Source organism: Culex pipiens, chromosome 1 (assembly GCF_016801865.2).
Source record: "Culex pipiens pallens isolate TS chromosome 1, TS_CPP_V2, whole genome shotgun sequence".
Classification (NCBI taxonomy): Eukaryota; Metazoa; Arthropoda; class Insecta; order Diptera; family Culicidae; genus Culex; species Culex pipiens.
This window is the reverse complement of record NC_068937.1, coordinates 63,403,908-63,421,542: the sequence shown is the minus strand read 5'-3', so window position 1 is coordinate 63,421,542 and position 17,635 is coordinate 63,403,908. Positions and strand designations below refer to the sequence as shown.

The window sequence follows — 17,635 nt, the reverse complement described above, 5'->3', positions numbered from 1 at the left end:
ATGTCCGGATCCATCATCCAATCCATCGTTGGTTAGATAATCGAAAGACCTTTCCTACGAGTCCATAACATTGAAGATCTGGCAACCCTGTATCAAGCTATGGCCACTTATGATGCCACTTATGAGCCCTTGAGTGATATGTGTGTTTTTTGTATTCCGGAACTTGACGAAATTAGACCAAATTTGTGTCCAAACCCATCATATCACATATCACCCATTGTTGGAAAAGAGTGAGGAAGGCACCAACCACATAGGTGGATTAAGTTAGTTTTTTCTTTAATTTTATTTTTTGTATTTTTTAATCCGGCTGAAACTTTTTTGGTGCCTTCGTGATGCCCAAAGAAGCCATTTTGCATCATTAGTTCGTTCAAATAATTTTCCATACAAATTTGGCAGCTGTCCATACAAAAATGATATGTGGAAATTAAAAAATCTGTATCTTTTGAAGACATTTTTTGATCAAAGTGTAAAATTTCGCCAAATCTGTAACTGCGAAATTGAAAGTAACGGTTATTTTAAGATTTTCAAGTTCTCATTTGATTAAAAATAGACATGTTGAATATTTTGAGCAAAGGCACCTCCAGCATACTTCCGCAACGTTTGATTACAGCGGCTGGAATACCATCAGGCCCAGCAACACCCAACTGGCAGTCGCATGATTGTGATGCATGGCGGCATGAAAGTATATCAGAATCTGCATGAAATCTGTCCTCATGCATTTTTTTTGCGATATAGGAGTATGATATTTTTGCCCGTTATCGACAATTATCGACATTACCGACGGCTTTTTGGTTGTATTTCCCAAAAAAAAAACCCTTGTCAGAACGAGGATTGAACCACCAACTTCTTGGTTATTGATCCGACACGCTACCACCGCGCCAAAGACGCTTGATGAAAAGTGAGTGAAAGAGCACCAACATATGCTTCTCTTTGGAGTGTTGCTCGGGGACGTGTCAGCATTATATGTGTTGGTGAGAACTGCAGATCGTTGAAATGTTTACACGCGCGCAAAAATGATCTAGGGGTTTGCTGCAAAAAATGTTATAAAATGTGACATTTTCTGCAGCATATCCACTGTTGCAGATTTTGAGATATATTTTTCCTTTGGGTGAACGAATGATGACTTCAGCTTTGCAGTCGCCTTGCGCAGCATACTTCCGGTGACGTCAAACGTGTCCACGCTTACGAGATTGGACGGAACAGCGTCGAGACAAGCAGGATCAATGTCGTTCTGGACATCTGGCTTATTAAAAACAGACGCGAAGTGCTCAGCGAACAGGGTACATTTTTCTTCTGAATTTGACGCTACACGACTTCCGTACACCATCGACGAGGGCAGACCGTTCTCTTTGTATTTAGTTTTTACAAATGACCAGAATTTATTCGGGTTTCGCTTGAGATCGCATTGTGTTTTGTGGACGTACTGCCTGTACCGGAGTTTGTTGTAACGCTTGTAAGTTGAACATGCCTTTTTGTACCTCCGCCGACAAATGGTACAGTGGTCATGAGAGTACTGACGTAAAGCTGCCGACCGAATCTTCTTTAACCATTTAAGGTGAGCGTCCGACCAAGGTGGTTTACGTGGTGGACGACGTCGTGGCGTCAGACGTTGTAGATGTAAGCGAACGATAATATCAAACTGTGTGACAGCATTATTAACATTCGTGCAGGTAAGAACGGGCGACCAGTCGACTGCAGTCCACGGCAGCCAGGTTGGTGCACATCGTTGCGAAGTCTTTTCTCCGGTAGTTGAGAGAATTTTGGTCAAAATCGTCTTGAAATGCAACGCGCTGCATAGCCTCCATTTCGAAACCAAACAGCGGGGTGGTGGGAGTCCAGAGGAACGAGTGGATCTTCAACAAAATGGACAGTTGGTAGCGATTCATCATCTGATATGAAAATAAGTCTGGATCTGGATCGGTTACAAATGGCCATACCGTCCAAAAGTGTTTCATGTGAAGCACGCTCAGTACGTTAACGAGCATGAGTTTCAGCTAAATCAGCCGTCGCGTAGCCTCTGCCATCATCACGCCAAACTAGATAACTTTGGTTGTAGTCTCCGGTTGCAATGATGATATCTTCTGATCGAGCAAGTTCACAAACTGTTGTCACAGAATTTATGTGCTTTTCCAGCAGATTATGCTCCAATCGTTTCTCGTACGGCAGGTAGAAAGCACAAATGTGAAGGTTGATATGTGCCAAACGTACCGTGACAAAAACTTGCTCGAGGATGTCAACCATTCCTTCTTTGCATACGGAAGAATCGAGTAGCCGCCTGACAGCAATCAATACACCACCTCCAACGATTCTTACACTGTTCCATATTTAATACTGACTTTTATTATCACTCTAATTTTATGGTTCCATTGTCGATTATTTACTGGTTCCAAATTTTAGTTCTTAATGGTTCCAAATTTCAATCTGACTTTTGACTCTAATTTTATGGTTCCATTGTCGATTATTTACTGGTTCCAATCTTAGTTCTTAATGGTAACTCTGATTTTATGGTTCCATTGTTGGTTCTTTACTGGTTCCTCTTAGTTCTTTAATGGTTTTTAATATGACTTGTATTTTAATATATATTATTTAAGGTTCCAAATGTTAGTTTAATGGTGTATTAAATTGAAGTCAAAATGAAATTTGGAACCATTAAAGAACTAACTACGATTTGGAACCAGTAAAGAAGCGACATTGGAACCATAAAATTAGAGTCAGATTGAATTTTGGAACCAGTAACCAGAATAGCCACGATTTACAGCGTAAACATGATATTCGTCCCCGAACAGTTGCATAAAAGTGACCAGCCAAGTCTCAATTAGGATTATTACATCAAACTCCAATTCGCTGCAGGCAAGAAAGAATTCATCGATTTTGCTTTTGAGGCCTCGCACGTGCTATAATATACAGAGAGCGGCTTTAAGCTAGAGTTCGGCGGAATTAGTTGTACTGGCGGATGAACTTCCGGTGGGTCGCTCGAGCACCCGTGTTGCGAAGTCATGGAGAGTTGTTGACTGAAACTGAGAGACACATCAGGGCAAGCATCAATATCAGCTGAACGTGAATACTCGCCAGAGAACAGATTCTGGATGACTCCGTTTCCGGTGCCGAACACTGGGCCGGGACGACTTGGATGGCAGGAACAGTGTTGTTGATTGCAGCAGAGCGGTGGCACGACTGTGTTGGTGGATCGGGAGTCATCCATAGCGCGATAAGTCGAGCGTCCCGGATCAGCATGTTCAGCATCATTGTCGCGAATCGCTGTTGTTGTTGTTGCATGGCGTGGACTGAAATTCGGGAGTACATCAGGGCGAGCAATGTCATCAGGAAGGTACAGGTACTTGCCAGAGTTCCCAGTGTGGATGGCTCCGTTTCCGGTACCGAACACAGGGCCGGGACGACTTGGATGGCAGGAACAGTGTTGTTGATTACAGCAGAGCGGTGGCGCGACTGTTTCGGTGGATTGGGAGCCATCCATGTCGCTTTTGAACGAGCTTCCCGGGTCAGCCTGATTTCCGCTGCAGCCGCTAGAGTGACCCGTTGTAGGTATTGTAGATCGTTGACTGAAACTTGGGAGGACATCAGGGCGAGCAAGTAAATCAAAACGAGACGTGTACTTCTCTGAGTTCTCAGTTTGGATGACCCCGTTTCCGCGACCGGACACAGGGCCGGGACGGCTTGGATGGCAGGTACAATTGGCAGGAACACCGCAGAGCGATGGCGCGACTGTGCCGGTGGATCGGGGGTCATCCCTAATTCTGTATAACGTGCGTCCCGGGTCAGCAGTAACAGCAGCAGGATGGTTTCGAGACGATGATGGTAGAACGGCAGCGGTCAAGTGATGAGGTTCAGTGATGAGTTTGCGACAGCGAGGTGGACTATAACAAAATGATATGCTACTAAGAGCAACCTTACCAGCGTGAGTATTAGGCAGGTTTTAAGGTTTTGTAACGCGTGATAGTAACTTTGCTCCCACACCGGTCGTTGCCAAATGCGTTGCTAAACTAAAACGTAACGCCTCGGTTGGGAGCGAGTTACCATATTTGGCAACACGCTAGCAACGCAACTAAAACTTTGAACTGTCAAAGTTCAAAACAAACTAGATAGAGTTTGGCTTGATTTTTTTTCGGGTTTTGTCGGTGATTGCGGATTGAAGTGTTCCGGCGGAAAAATATTACTTGGTTCGACGGAATATGCAGTTTGAATTGTCCGCGCGTGACTTCGGTGGCCCCAGCTCCTGGAACCAACAGGATGAGGTGGAATAAGCAGCTATTTTGAACCGGCCACAGCGGATTCAACTTCTCACCTGGCAGGGCACTTCCGTGTTTTCAAATCACGCAGCGAGTTGAACACAATAACGGCCACGCAGCGCAGAATGAAGGACCGCAGAGGTGGGGTACGTACGCCGACGAAAACATCTGGAGGTACGGCGGTCGGGACCGGTACTGGCCGCAACGTTAGAGTTTGCTCCGACCGGAGCAGATTTGTGACGAATGTCATCTTGGACGTGAAACGCGAGTTTGCTTCCAGATTCCAGATCGTTCCAGATTTCTATGACCCAGAAATGTTTTTGGCTGCCAAAATTCGGAATCTTGACCGATTTTGGATGTCTTGGCCGCAAATGAAAGGTTAGAACGTCTACTTTGCGGTTTTTGGCCACTGTGGCCACCGGGAACCTGCTACAACCGAAAAAAGTCCTTTTTGTGGCCCCGACTTTGAGGACCTGTATCTCCGGAACGATAACACATAGCGGGTTGCTTCCAGTTGCATTTGACGAGTTATAACCTCAACTTTAAGCTCCCGTAGAGATTATTTGTCAAAAGTGGACACCGGTTCCGTTAACCCGGAACATCCGAAAAACATGATTTTTACAGCTTTTGTTATAAAATCAACACATTAGTAATTTTTTTCAACCGGATTTTTTTGTGAATTATTACATACGTACACAACATACTACCCCTGACTGTTTGGGATCGTTCCGGCCAACTGTGGCCAATCCGGAACCGGTTCCAGGGTACCACCAAAACGGTTCCAATAATGGTATCGCTAGAAACCCATCATGTTGCATATCAAACTTCATGAAATTGAAAATTATGACCATCTAAGGTCATGCCGATATCCTCTGACCCAACCTGGTTACACCGGAAGCGGTTACCAGTGGCCAGTGGGGGACACTTCCGGAGTATGCAAAGAACCCTACCATGCGACGTATCAAACTTCATGCAATTGAAAATTATGACCATCTAATGTCATGCCGCTATCCTCTGACCCAACCTGTTCACGCCGGAACCGGTTACCGGTGGCCACGGGGGGACACTTCCGGAGTATGCAGGGAAGCATATCATGCGACAAATCAAACTTCATGAAATTGAAAATTACGACCATCTGAGGTCATGCCGATATCCTATGACCCAACCTGGTCACGCCGGAATCGGTTACCGGTGGCCACTGGGGGACACTTCCTGAGTATGCTGGGAAGCAAATCATGCGACATATCAAACTTCATGAAATAGCAAATAATGACCATCTAAGGTCATGCCGCTATCCTGTGACCCAGCCTGGTTACGCTGGAACCAGTTGCCGCTGGCCACTGGGGGACAATTCCGGAGTATGCAAGGAAGCATATCATGTGACATATCAAACTTCATGAAATTGCAAATTATGACCACCAAAGGTCTTGCCCACGTCCAAGCTTCCCTGCACCGTGCGGTACACGCGGTTCACTTGTACCTCGGTTTTGCTTTGCGCCTGCTTTGTTCGGTTTACACCCGTACCCGACTCTCTCGAGCCGAGGGTATTTTGGTTCAACGTACCAGCGCACCACGACAATCTCGGCTCGTCGCCTCGGTTGTGTGTCTGGCACTCACCCGAGGCATGAACCCAACGTATGAACCAAGGTGCTTCACTCGGCACGAGCCGAGGTACGTGCCGTGGTACGCGCTGGCGGTACAAACCGGTTTCAATACCACGGCGCGTACCACGGCACGCTGGGTTCATGAGATTGTCGTGGTGCGCTGGTACGATGAACTGAAATACCAACACACAATGGGATCAGGCTCGTACCGAAGCTAGAAAACCAAACCCGCGGTGTGCGTTGGCACTGGCGCATGGGAAGCTTGCCCACGTCTTTTAATCCAACCTGGCCACTGGGAGACAATTGCTGATGGCGATGTCCTCCGTCCCATCCTGATTAATTTGGAACCGAAAATGGGTTGGGAATGGAGGAAATTTGTGGAATATGCAAAGAACCAAGTTTGAAGTTTCTTCTCGAACCTAAGATTTAGAAGGTTTCAATGGGAAGAGCTCCAAATCCTTCTTATTTTCCAAGGAACCTTCCATCCCAGGGTTCGGACTGACGACCTTTGGATTGGGAGTCCAACCGCCGCCAGGGACTCCACCGGAGGAGGCTTGGTTTGGAGTGTTGTTTGTACTTATAGCAGGGAGAAAACTCCTACACCTGGAATGATCAAATAACCGTACAACAACTGAGGCTGGAACCGACGTTCTACTTCCCCATCCGATAGAAGGTGTGATGACACATTACTCGTCTTAAGAAATGTGAACGGGGTCGGGGACTGGGATCGAACCCAGGCCGGCTGGGTGAGAGCAATCACACTAGCAGCTACACAACCGAGCCCGATTACCATTCCGGAACCATTTCATTGATGGCGGTTTGAATTTTCTGTAGTAGATAAATTTAGTTGAACCTTCCAAAATTACCTAACTTACAGACCCTCCGGAAGTGTCCCCCAGTGGCAACCCGTATCCGGTTCCGGAGTGACCAAGTTGGGTTATAGGATATCGGTATGACCTTAGATGCTGATAATTTTTAATTTCATGATGTTTGATACGTCGCGTGATATGTTTCCTTGAATTCTCCGGAAGCGTCCCCCACTGGCCACCGGTAACCGGTTACGGAGTGACCAGGTTGAGTCAGAGGATATCGTCATGACCTTAGATGGTCATAATTTTCAATTTCATGAAGTTTGATATGCAACATGATGGGTTTCTAGCGATACCATTATTGGAACCGTTTTGGTGGTACCCTGGAACCGGTTCCGGATTGGCCACAGTTGGCCGGAACGATCCCAAACAGTCAGGGGTAGTATGTAGTGTACGTATGTAATAATTTACAAAAAATCCGGTTGAAAAAATGTACTAATGTGTTGATTTTATAACAAAATCTGTAAAAATCATGTTTTTCGGATGTTCCGGGTTAACGGAACCGGTGTCCACTTTTGACAAATCATCTCTACGGGAGCTTAAAGTTGAGGTTATAACCCGTCAAATGCAACTGCAAGCAACCCGCCATGTGTTATCGTTCCGGAGATACAGGTCCTCAAAGTCGGGGCCACAAAAAGGACTTTTTTCGGTTGTAGCAGGTTCCCGGTGGCCACAGTGCCCAAAACCGGTTCTGCCAGTCGGAATCGCAAAGTAAACATTCTAACATTTTATTTTCGTGATCAAATATATGGGAAAACTTTTATTAAAATCACCAAACAAAATAATTCAGTAACCACCGGTAAGGTTGCCGGGTAGTAAATTGACAACCTAATTTGGCAACGACCGGTGTGCGAGTGGGTGACTAAACTAAAATAGAAGCGTTACGGGTTAATAAAATAGCAACAATTTCCGCAACGCACCGGTAATGATGCTCTAAGAGCATCGTTACCGGTGCGTTGCGGAAATTGTTGCTGTTCTATTAACCCGTAACGCTTCTATTTTAGTTTAGTCACCCGGTTCCACACCGGTCGTTGTCAAATTAGGTTAGAAATTTACACCTGGCAACCAGTGGTTGCTGAACTACTTGTTCGGCTGCACAGCAAAAAATCGGATGGTAAAATCGCATGCAAAAGCATGCACATCACCTTTGTAAGAAAAAGCACTTAAAATTACACTTTGCATGTACACCATAAAACGTGTAATATTACACTCTTGGTTATTTTGGCTTTGGGATTGGTTATTTTGGCTTTGGGATAGGTGTCAAATTGCTCTGCCTATAAAGTAAATGTCAGATTTTAAATTTGATTGATAATAAATTTATTTTACATCCATATTTGTATTTACAATACGATTAATTGATCATGCGCTTGGTCTTGATTGTAGTTCTAATCGCATCTGGTGACCATCTGGTTGTTAATCTCAGCAACCCTGGGTGTTAAAGCTGGCGGTATGTTCCGGTGGTAACCGTATCGAAAACGGTCGGTTACAGATCAGGATTTTGCTGGGAAACGTGGCCTCGGCGATGGGGGTCGTGTTGGACAACATGCAAACGGCGCGCGGCACTCTGGCCGCCCATCCGGTGGGGCACCTGCTGACGAACTTGAACGTGCGCTTAGTTTAGATGGTAGCGAACTTCTTGACGAATCGGTGAACAGACGCTCTGAATCCGCCTTCCCTTCGCATTTGTTTCGTTCTGGGACAGATTCGGTTATTTTGCGGTTTTTTACCAGCTTTAACTCCTTCAAGACGTTCTCATCATGAGCATGAGCATGAGCATGAGCATGGTTGACTGCCAATGAGCTGCTACTCCGTTATTGACGGATCAGCTGAAGTTATACAATGAACCAACAGATGATTAGTGGGAGCTAATCATCCTCACTGTATAACCCCTGAAGATCTCTGCTTCAAGTCAATACCGGCGCCCCCCCAAGGAGATGCAGTTCAACAAAGGTAGGAATGTTAGTCCGATAGTTGAAGTTGCAGACTCATCAGACACAGAGTTTGTCGCTCTATACCTGTTGACACCGCATGAGACCGTTGAATCCACAGCATCTCCTTCAAGCATCACGGGAAGTGGGGGAATTGTGTTAGTAGGGGAAGGAAAGGGAAGGTCAGGATTCATCTTGGTAGATGATATGACCAGAAAGTGAAACATAATCGTTGCCTTCCGAACTACGACGCTTTAAGAAGGACTTTTCACATCTTACCGCCGGCGTGCCATCCGAGCAACGATGCTATGGGAAGGACTTTCAAAATTAAATGTTATTGTATTTATCGATTTATTCGGCGACGTGCAATTTTAAATAGATCAGGGAAACATAATCGTTGCCTTCTGAGCTACGACGCTATGAGAAGGACTTATCAATTCCTCAATCGCGATTTTTCACATCTACCGCCGTCGTGCCATCCGAGCAACGATGCTATGGGAAGGACTTTCAAAATTAAATGTTATTGTATTTATCGATTTATTCGGCGACGTGCAATTTTAAATAGATCAGGGAAACATAATCGTTGCCTTCCGAGCTACGACGCTATGAGAAGGACTTATCAATTCCTCAATCGCGAATTTTCACTTCTACCGCCGGCGTGCCATCCGAGCAACGATGCTATGGGAAGGACTTTCAAAATTAAATGTTATTGTATTTATCGATTTATTCGGCGACGTGCAATTTTAAATAGATCAGGGAAACATAATCGTTGCCTTCCGAGCTACGACGCTATGAGAAGGACTTATCAATTCCTCAATCGCGATTTTTCACTTCTACCGCCGTCGTGCCATCCGAGCAACGATGCTATGGGAAGGGCTTCCAAAACTAAATGAAAGTGAATATACACACGACGACGTGAATCCCTTTTTCAATGAAATCCAGAAATCTCCACCACTTTCTCGCGGATTCTCGCGCGCGACGTCACACACCGATCCCCCCGACGAACACCACACGACTAATGGCCCAACTTCCAAGGCCTTGACCCGAACTTCTTTTCAATGATTCCAGAATCTTCCACCACTTTCTCGCGGATTCTCGCGCGCGACATCACACACCGATCCCCCCGACGAACACCACACGACTGATGGCCCAACTTCTAAGGCCTCGACGCGAACTTCTTTTCAATGAATTCCAGAAATCTTCACAACTTTCTCGCGCGTCGGGTCACACACTGATCCCCCCGACGAACACCACACGACTGATGGCCCAACTTCCAAGGCCTCGACGCGAACTTCTTTTCAATGGTTCCAGAATCTTCCACCACTTTCTCGCGGATTCTCGCGCGCGACGTCACACACCGATCCCCCCGACGAACACCACACGACTGATGGCCCAACTTCCAAGGCCTCGACGCGAACTTCTTTTCAATGGTTCCAGAATCTTCCACCACTTTCTCGCGGATTCTCGCGCGCGACGTCATACACCGATCCCCCCGACGAACACCACACGACTGATGGCCCAACTTCCAAGGCCTCGACGCGAACTTCTTTTCAATGGTTCCAGAATCTTCCACCACTTTCTCGCGGATTCTCGCGCGTGACGTCACACACCGATCCCCCCGACGAACACCACACGACTGATGGCCCAACTTCCAAGGCCTCGACGCGAACTTCTTTTCAATGGTTCCAGAATCTTCCACCACTTTCTCGCGGATTCTCGCGCGCGACGTCATACACCGATCCCCCCGACGAACACCACACGACTGATGGCCCAACTTCCAAGGCCTCGACGCGAACTTCTTTTCAATGGTTCCAGAATCTTCCACCACTTTCTCGCGGATTCTCGCGCGCGACGTCATACACCGATCCCCTCGACGAACACCACACGACTGATGGCCCAACTTTCAAGGCCTCGACGCGAACTTCTTTTCAATGGTTCCAGAATCTTCCACCACTTTCTCGCGGATTCTCGCGCGTGACGTCACACACCGATCCCCCCGACGAACACCACACGACTAATGGCCCAACTTCCAAGGCCTTGACCCGAACTTCTTTTCAATGATTCCAGAATCTTCCACCACTTTCTCGCGGATTCTCGCGCGCGACGTCATACACCGATCCCCCCGACGAACACCACACGACTGATGGCCCAACTTCCAAGGCCTCGACGCAAACTTCTTTTCAATGGTTCCAGAATCTTCCACCACTTTCTCGCGGATTCTCGCGCGTGACGTCACACACCGATCCCCCCGACGAACACCACACGACTAATGGCCCAACTTCCAAGGCCTTGACCCGAACTTCTTTTCAATGATTCCAGAATCTTCCACCACTTTCTCGCGGATTCTCGCGCGCGACGTCATACACCGATCCCCCCGACGAACACCACACGACTGATGGCCCAACTTCCAAGGCCTCGACGCAAACTTCTTTTCAATGGTTCCAGAATCTTCCACCACTTTCTCGCGGATTCTCGCGCGTGACGTCACACACCGATCCCCCCGACGAACACCACACGACTAATGGCCCAACTTCCAAGGCCTTGACCCGAACTTCTTTTCAATGATTCCAGAATCTTCCACCACTTTCTCGCGGATTCTCGCGCGCGACGTCACACACCGATCCCCCCGACGAACACCACACGACTGATGGCCCAACTTCCAAGGCCTAACTCCTTCAAGACGTTCTCATCACAATAATTATTCAATTATTTACCTCCACTCCCCAGTAAGAAATACGGGGCCGATCGGGTCTGATCGTCAGAGCGACGATCAGTCCTACAGGGGCCGATGCGGGTCTGATTTTGAGACACGCATCAGACCCGAATCAAGGTATTTTGCACCCGAAACGTCAACATGTCAAGGTTGTTCGAACATCGCGAGAGGCCTACATGCGGGGCCGATGTAAGAACGACGTAAAGGTGGAAAATCGGACGCGCATCAACCTCTCTTTTTAGGTTCTTCTTCTTCTTTTTCTCACATCTGTCATCTGTTTTATTTGTTCGGATTGAAAGTTTGTTGCTGTTGTTTATGTTTTCATTAATTTTTTTCGTTTTTCTCCAATTTACATTGATTTGGTGGACCTTAAACTGCAGTGACTTTGTGCCATGGTTCTTTGCAAACTCTGGAGGCTAGCTGGTTCCTCTCGGTAGTCGTGCTTGATGTTCCGGAGTGTCTGGTTGCTCAGAGGGGTTGGCCCTCTTTTCCGCCGGTTCCAATCTGAGTGATTTTGGACAGGACGTAAACTGTGGCTGTGACGGCATGACTGTTAGAGACCGGATCAAGGATGGTTGGCTTGTTTTCCGTCCTTTGGCTGCCGGGGGTTCCGCCGTGCTACCTGCTGGACTGCTAGGGGAGATCCCAGCCGGGGGATGCCAGGAAGCCGGGCGGTGTTGATGCGCTGTGGAGAATAACCAAGTTTATTTATGTTTTAGATAAAGAGATGTTAACTCACCACACAAAAGCTGTCTACAGGTTCCCTCGCCTCGCCGGGATGGGTCACTATTCGCTTTTTTGCTGCTCGATTGGCCAGTTTCGGCAGACTCGTCCTTGAAGGCACCATGGAAGAGATGGTCCAGGCTTTGGGGTTAGTACGTTCCGTGGCGAAGCAGAAGTATTCGTCGTCCACCTTTTTGATCTCGAACAGACCGGTACCGTTCCCTTCCTTCTTGGTGAGTTCCTCCGTTTGGTTAACGATGGTTGGCGTGCTAATACCCGGTGTCTTTGGTTTTATGAAGCTGGCGAATCGCCTAGATTCCGGCATTCAACAAGAAGTGGTGGGCCAGATCGGAGACGCCTTTCTCGGAGAAAAAAAAGCCCGGCTTGAGGGCAATCAAAACGATACACATCTTGGCCACACTTTCCTCCATCAGCAGCTTGCTAAAGTCGGTCCACTCGTCGATCTTGGTGCGACCAATCTCGGCATCATGACCGTCTCCACCGCATCCAGCGCAACCAACGGTCGATGAACTTGGTTCCTATAAAAGATTTGACCACCTCCTCAGTTTGTGTCGTAGACGGTGCTTTGCGCCGGATGGCCGGTGCCGCTTTGGGCATATCCATCTTCAGAACCTGGAAGAGGAAAACTTAGTTTGGGTCGAGAAATGTAAAGTATAACTGTTTTACCCAAGCTCCCGCAGCACAGATTCCGCTGCCATCCACTGCTCCTGGACCATCTCCAAGTGGTACAGTTGCACCTCGGCGTCCAGTCCACGAGTCCGGCGCCGGCGTGGCCATTCTGTTGCGAAGGTGGTGACGGTTGACAGACGATAGATGGTGGGTCGCTGAACGACAATCTCCGGATCCAAGAACGGAGCCGCCGCCAACGAATAGTCCCGCCGGTGATCATCGTGATCCCGTGCTGGACTTACTGCTACTGGTTGGCCAACCTTGGAGGATACATTTAACCGTGAAGTCCGCGATCGCCTACTCTTCCGCCTCCTCCGTACGAGTCACAATATCTACCACCCGACTGCGTTGGCGAATAGTTTGATCCATGAGAGTGATGATTTTTCGTACCGCTGCCGCTATCGCCCGAGACGCTGTACTGTTGTATCCGCCTCTGCCGCCACTGTTGTTTCGCATTCAAACACCACGATTGTCTCGGTCGTCGTTCATCGGTCCCACAAACACGGGCCGTCCGACGGTGGCAGATACATAAACGGTACCATCAGCGCACGGAACAGCAGCGGTAATGGAGCTTGTTGTTGTTGGTGCTGTTTGGCCCGTTCAGTCCGGTGGCGTTGTCAGCGTTGCCGCCGCGTTTCGGTTGAAAACCAGCGATTTGAACAGCGCCATGTGTTGTCATTCCTGCAGCAGATTTATCTTCGGGGACGGATTTAAGCCCTTATCGGAAGGTGATAATTGTTCAGCTGATGGAGATAGTTTTTTTTATTCTGGTGCAACTCCAGAACCCACTTTCTGGAGGTGGCTCAAAATTATTTGACCTGAAAGAAAAAAAAGTTTTTTTTTGTTACCTAAGTTCCCGAAAAAAAGGGTTCCTCTGCCACCAGCTGGGCCATCTCCAAGAGGAACAGTTGCGAGGCTAAAAAGATCCGACTCCGGCTTCGAATCCACAGCTCTGGAGTACCGGCAGTCTAAGCACGTCTCAGTTTAAATTTAACGGTAAAGAAAATAAGAAATGCTCAGGCAATTCGGGACCGATTCCGGCTAATCTGGAACGTGCAACATTTTTTCCAGCCGTGCCAAGGGCAGCGTTGTTCCGAGGACAATTTCAGGGTCATGACCGGGCCAGTTTATGCAGTGTTGCTTTCTTCGTCATTTGCAAGATCATGGCTGTCCCGAGTGGCATTTCCGAATATCAGTTGGGACAAAGTTCCAGGAACGTGGACCGGTTCCGCTTGGTCTTTTTTTTGGGAGTGATAGTGCAACATCTCATCCGTCCTTCCGAGGGTACTCGCAAGGACGTGGCCTTCCTTCGAGTCTGTATCCGAGTAACGTCGTTCTTGCCGATGGATGCTGATTGTGCAGTTGCAGTCCTTGACCCTTGAAGATCCCGGGCCTCCGTCTTCACCCTTCTTACTGTTCAGCTGCTGCTCCAACTCCAGCAGCTTCCTGGCCGCGGTCCATGAAAGAAGCCGCCGCCGACGAAAAGTCTTGCCGATGATCGTCATGATCCTGGTGCTGGTCTCGTTGCTGCCGTGTGGCCTCATTTGTCCGCGATGTCCGCGACAGCCTCGTCACTGAGCGAGTTGTGGCGCTATAACCACGGCAAATAGTGTCCAGGCATTTGTGGAAATACAGTGTCCCATCCTCGAGGGTCCCGGAGCACCAAAACTTCTTAGCTGGTGGCTTCCAACGATTTATTGCTTCTACAAACAGGAACGTGAGCGGGGGATCCCCACGTTTCTTCCTCCCCTGTCGATTCAGAAATGTGTTGTTGTTTGAACATTCGTGTTCAAACTCAATCCAATTCAAAGAATCATCTTTGTGGTAAACTTTACGCAGTTGGCCTGGCCGCTTTAACGTTTGTGATGTTTCAAAGCAATTTATTGCATTGGGCACTGCAATTGTTAATAATGACAAGAGGATGCTAGGCGTTAATCAATCATCAGGCATTTTCCAGGATGCCCTCGAAAGACTGGCTGCGCTAGGGTTAGATTAGATTAGATTAGATTAGATTAGATTAGATTAGATTAGATGTCCGCGACAGCCTCGTCACGATATTCACCACACGGCTGCGTCGGTGAATAGTTTGGTCCATGTGATCGATGATGATTCGTGCTGTTGTCGCTGCCGCCCGAGACATTCGGTAGCATACTGTTGTATCTGCCTCCGCTAACACTGTTGTTACGTACTCCACGATTGTCCCGGTTGTCGTTCATCGGTCCCGACGGAGGTGGACCGTTCGAAGGAGGCGGTGGCGATCCGAAACTTCCACTTGGGCCTCCGCTGCCATCTGCGCACGTAATAGCGGCGGTAACGAAGCTTGCTGCTGTTGGGGCCCGGGCCTTGTTTGATTGCTGTTTGTTTCATATCGGACACTGACTCGCTTGGCTACTGCTAGCTCGTATTGGCCGCAGCCTGCTTGTTTAGCCTTATCTCGACAGATTTGCTGCCTTCGTGGGACGCCACTGGAGTCGGCCGCATGGAACGATTGTGCTGCTTGCGAATGTCGACGTCAGCCAGATTAACTTCCGGAATTTTTCCGGCTGACGCAATGCTTATGTCCATCTTGCCACTATCGCGGACGGTACCTCACTTACGTTAAGTCGGGATTCAGTTGATGTGATGATTGCTGTCACGGAACCATTATCATAAGCTACTTTGTAACGACGAGTAATATGCCGGGTGGCGGCTGGTTTCGTCTTGGGTGAAACAAAGTATCCTGCGTGACACGACACCGCGGCGTTTGGCAACAACATTTCACATTCACCTCGTTCAAAGAGATGGCACACAGCACGGCATTTTCCGGTTGAAAATCTGCAGCTGAACCATGTTGGAGACTCTCCGGGAGGTCGGTTCAACCGTCGTTTCCATTGAAGTGGTTCTGATGTTTAGCGGAAGATCCGTGTTGGAACGCTTGTTATGGACAAGTGCGAGGATCGAGTATTTCACCCGTGCCGAAACTGTCCTTCGAACCTGTTCCAAAAAGCGTTTTTTCAAGGGCACTTGCAGGGTGGCGAACGTCCGTCGGGACTGATCAGTACAGCGACGTTCTGATGGAATTTGCAGGGCCATGATCGTCCCGCGTGCCATTTCTGGACGGTATCAGCTAAAAAGGCTAAAAAGAGAGAAAAAAAAGAAATTATTACACTGAGATCAGCTATTGTAATGTTTTGCTTTAAAAACCAAATCACCTGGCGGTCATGTTCTCGCGCACGTCCAGGTTTATGAACCGGAAAACGGAATCGCCGGAGGTTCGCGACCGGCAGTGGACTTTACCTTTTTGCTGATACCTTTTCCCTGAAATTGAAAAAAGTAGAGTAAAAGTTTACAGCAAACAAAAAAAAAAAACAAACTATAAATTACCTTTAAAATCAACTCCCTACTAACCAGGGGAGAATCTGCGGGTGTTACTTGGCCTGCCGATTCCACCTACAACCCGGAACAAACCCGGAAAAGCAGACAACCAAATTTTCGCGATGGAGCAAACTTGCTCGCCATGTTGTTTTTTTTTCGTTTGACAGAACTGCCGAAAAATTCGCAAACATGAATGAGCGAGATAGCATGCTTAGCGAAACTTCGATGAAAACACAAAGCATGCTTTCTCTTTCACTCTAACGCGCAGCATACAGTTCATCGAATTTTTCTAAAAACATCGTTGCCTTACAAAACATCGTGGGTTTACGGACTTTCGATCTAGGTCTCTAAACAACCGGAACTGCAGCTTTTGACCACAGAAAAATCGAAATTTTGCCGCTCCATAAAATCTTTGTTTTGATTCGATGGCGGATGGGAGCAACTTTTGACAGGTCAACAGTAGACAAGACGCGAATGCGATATTACACAATTTGGGTGTACAAGATCTTAGGCAAAAGTTCAAAGTGGCGTTCTGCAATAACTATGTAATATTACATAAAAATGATTACACAAAGCAGTTTTACACGCAGTCATTTTACTACTTTTTTTGCTGTGCACAGCAAAAAATCCGATGGTAAAATCGCATACAAAAGCATGCACATCACCTTCGTCAAAAAAGACACTTAATATTACACGCTGCATGTACAATTTTTGTAAACACAAAAAAAAGTTGCACCGACGGGACTCAAACCCAGCACCTACAGTAAGGACTGGCGCCTTAGCCCGCTCGGACATCAGACCGATGCAAAATGGAACGTATATGTGAGCTTGAAATTTCGGTCAAGTAGGTTTCCCATACTGATGGGCTACATATTTCAGGGTGTAATATTACACAGAATTTCATAAAATAATGCAAAATTTATTTTACACCCAGGCCTTTTACATGCAGCTGAATTACTACTTTATTTGCTGTGTGGTCCGCCAGCGGGTCGCCCCAGATCCGCCCCCTATATGAAGTTCATCCGCCCAAAAAGAACCAAACACCAGAGGCGTCGCGTCCACCTGTTCAACCTGTTCATAGGACAGGTGATCATTTTGATTTCTTTTTGAAGAAACAATTAAAATATGTTCATCAAAATAATTGAACGAACATGCCAACTCTTCTTGGAATAATGAAACAGCCAAGCGCATTCGTATCATAATTGCATGCTTCAGCTGGTCATCCGTGACCGTCTTTCGCTCAAGTCTGTAAATGGAGCATTTCATTGGACCGCCTGGCGTGCAAACAGATCATGATGGACATCCTCGCCCAAATGGGGTACGCACATCTGCACGTGGACGTGTCGGCTGAAGGCTTTCGTATCAACTTAATTCCAACATTGTTTTCATAAATGTAAGTATTCAATGTTATTTATTTCTTTTAAAATCCCGCAGAGCTAAAATCACAATCTACATTCTCAGTGAGCCAGCACGTTTCGTGTTATTTCATATAGCTCCGTTGAATTTT

General features: G+C 47.3%; 1 pseudogene; it reads right to left on the bottom strand.

The window, feature by feature from the left end:
• Positions 1-11,331: 11,331 nt before the first annotated feature.
• On the bottom strand, positions 11,332-13,097 carry LOC120428164 (uncharacterized; annotated as a pseudogene).
• Between the last annotated feature and the right edge of the window lie 4,538 nt (positions 13,098-17,635).